The sequence below is a fragment of the Nilaparvata lugens genome, chromosome X (assembly GCF_014356525.2).
Source record: "Nilaparvata lugens isolate BPH chromosome X, ASM1435652v1, whole genome shotgun sequence".
NCBI lineage: Eukaryota > Metazoa > Arthropoda > Insecta > Hemiptera > Delphacidae > Nilaparvata > Nilaparvata lugens.
In genome coordinates this window covers 61,900,081-61,903,912 of record NC_052518.1, presented here as the reverse complement: position 1 = coordinate 61,903,912, position 3,832 = coordinate 61,900,081, and positions in this window count along the sequence as shown.

Sequence of the window (3,832 nt, the reverse complement as noted above, 5' to 3'; positions counted from 1 at the left end):
TGAATTTATTTGCCAAAAACAAGATACAAACATAAAAATCAAGGAAATGTTAATCTATTTAATTAGAAATTATAACAAAATGATATCCTTATTTATGATAATAGTATTAATAAATTAAGATTAAACTTATGCTCACATGCATGAGTACAGTAGGTGAGGCAAAAATACCTGCAGAAGGAAGATTTCTTGTTTGCCAGTGTGACTCGTATAATCAGCTGTACTTATTTAAATACGCTGTATTTATTTACCCTCTTTGAATGAGTAGTTTTCATTTGATCGCCAAATTTTTTCATGCTAATGTTAAATTTAATATTATACAAAAGTTTTCCTTATAAATTAACTGGAACTTATTATTTATATTTTACAGTGCCAAACTGATCAACTGCATCCTAATGGAACGTTCAAGATGTGATTCAGTAACTGATATGGTTGTTGCAATAATTATTTTTGACCAAGTAAGTAAACAATTCACCATGAAATGGAATTTTTGCTTTTGCTCCAAATCAGTATGGGCTGGGACACAGAGAACAATCTGCGGGAAGCGGTCAGAGTGGCCTTCACCTATATTTTAGATATTCATGTCTATAACCTGCTAAGACCTCTCTGATTCCTGTCTGCAGATCGCTGTGTGTGTGTCCAAGCCACAAACTTTTACCTTATTTATAAATATTGTGTGCCACCCACTTGGAAAACATTTTACAGGTGACATTTTTGTCCTGTTTCAATTTGGATACTATCAAAAACAACTTGAATATGGTAATTTTGAAAAATCGATTTAATTTACTTAGAATTGATATTCTGAGAAATCAAATATGTAATGAGACAGGCAATACTTTCTTGATCACTTTATACTTGTTTTCATCCCTCTGGAAACGCTGCTGCATTGTGGTCGTCAGGCTAGTTTTACACTCATTCGGTTCGTTTCGTTTTCGGCAAATCCCGATAAGTGTGAAACGGTAATACGGTTTAAATTCAGTACCGAATAGAAACCGCATAGAACCGAACGCCTATTTGACACTTGACTCTAATAAATTCCATCAGGTTTCAATTCGTTGCTAGCGAGAGGCTACTTTCACACACTTTCGGTTCGGTTCGGTTCGTTTCGTTTTTGGCGAATTCCTATAAGTGTGAAGCGATGATTCGGTTTGAATTCGGTACCGAATAGCAACCGCATAGCACCGAACGCCCCCTTGACAAGAATAGGTTTTATCATATTCGAATTTGTTGCTAGGGAAACAGGAAAAAACAAAGTCTTCTACACACGCTGGCCTTTTTTGTTTTTATTTTAACCTGATATCGTGATTATCTGTTTCAGAATTTCCCAAGTCAAAATCATATGGTCAATTCAATTCTGTTAGTTCACAGGAACATTTTTTTCTCAATGAATAGTTTGCCAAAAAAATATGAAAGATATAAATTAAAACTCAGGGAGAATTTTTTTTCCACGAATATTATATGATTTCATCAATGGAGAGAAGAGATGAAGTTTATATAATACCATGTGTCAAAACAAGGAACAAATTTTCAATTTAAAAAAATTATCTCTCTAAACATCCAAAATTAACATAATGAAAAAGAAACTATTCAAATAATTCACAATTTTGAATTAACTTTTAGGGTCGGTTTCCGAGCTCGGGATTTAGCTAAGTTCTAGACTTTAACTGGCTTTAAACTCTGGAGTCAGAAAATTGGCTTTCCGAGTCAGAGCGTTGACGTAGTCGAGGACTTAAATAGAATGTGTAGTTTAGAGATCACGTTAGACCCTGGAGTTTGTAATTTCGCTTTCTGAGTGAAGGGCTTTTAAGTCCAGGACTTAAAACAGCGTGATTTTAAACCCTCGACTGGGGTAGGGTTTAAATTCAAGTTCTAGACTTAACTGAGCAAACACAATTCAGTTATTGTTTTGGAGAAGATAAAAAGCCAAATAATTGTCATGGAATACAGTTTTTTTTTTTCAAAACAAATACGTTTTCAAACTCAGTAGCCTAATTGAATTTTCATTCATAATCACTGGTTAGGATCAATGATCAATAATAGCATAACGTAAAATGAAATGTTTATTCATTCACCTTTCAAAGGTTTTGCTTTGAATAGGCCTACAAAGAAATCGAAACGTATTTTCACAAAATAGTTTGGAGAGCATGCTCATTTGAATTGTCCCGCTGCAATCAGCTGTTTCCGTTTTGCTATAATGCCAACAATACAACAGCAAAATATTGTAAATTTCCCTCATGTTTACTGCGTTAAAATCCTGGACTCAAATAAGTCGAGAACTTGATAGACTCCGGAGTTTAGAAGATAAAATCGTGACTCAGAAAGTCAATTTAGACCCGAGAGCTTATTTTAGTCCTAGACTCTGTAAGTCCAGAACTTATAGATCCCGAGCTCGGAAACCGGCCCTAAGTCTAGAACTTGAATTTATACCCTACCCCAGTCGAGGGTTTAAAATCACGCTGTTTTAAGTCCTGGACGATTTTTGATAAATCCTTGACTTGGAAAGAGGCGAGAATCTAATTCAAGTCCTGGACTTATAAGCCCTTCACTCAGAAAGCGAAATTATAAACTCCAGGGTCTATTTGAGTCCTTGACTAAGTTAACGCTCTGACTCAGAAAACCAATTGACTACATCTGATTTTGAATCTGACTCCAGAGTTTAAAGCCAGTCAAAGTCTAGAACTTGGCTAAATCCCGAGCTCGGAAACCGACCCTAAATTTTTGTTGTTCAAGAAATAACATCTTACAATTTAACACCAGCTGTTATATTTAAATATACCAGCATGACCTGTGAAAATCCAAACACAGCTGTTTTTGAGAAGAAAATACCTAATTAGAACCGTACGAATCAAAACCTGACATGTATGAAAGCCTCACTCGTTTTCGGTAACGAACCAAACCGAATGCGTGTGAAGCATGTAAGCCTCACTGTGCAGAATAAGCCTCGTCGACAGAGTGGTGGTCATGATGTGGGTCTGTCTACCCGCTAACTTTTTCTTTTTTTTTGTCCTCTTTCTATGCTTCGTACAGTAGCTGCAACCTTGTTCAATATTCTTTTGCTCAATAATTCAGGCCTATTCCTGGCCAAGGTTGAAGTCACTTCCACTACATGGATCAATTTTGCTTGTAGATCTTTTTATATATATATATATATATATATATATATATATATATATATATATATATATATATATATATATATATATATATATATATATATATATATATATATATATATATATATATATATATATATATATATATATATATATATATATATATATATATATATATATATATATATATATATATATATATATATATATATATATATATATATATATATATATATATATATATATATATATATATATATATATATATATATATATATATATATATATATATATATATATATATATATATATATATATATATATATATATATATATATATATATATATATATATATATATATATATATATATATATATATATATATATATATATATATATATATATATATATATATATATATATATATATATATATATATATATATATATATATATATATATATATATATATATATATATATATATATATATATATATATATATATATATATATATATATATATATATATATATATATATATATATATATATATATATATATATATATATATATATATATATATATATATATATATATATATATATATATATATATATATATATATATATATATATATATATATATATATATATATATATATATATATATATATATATATATATATATATATATATATATATATATATATATATATATATAT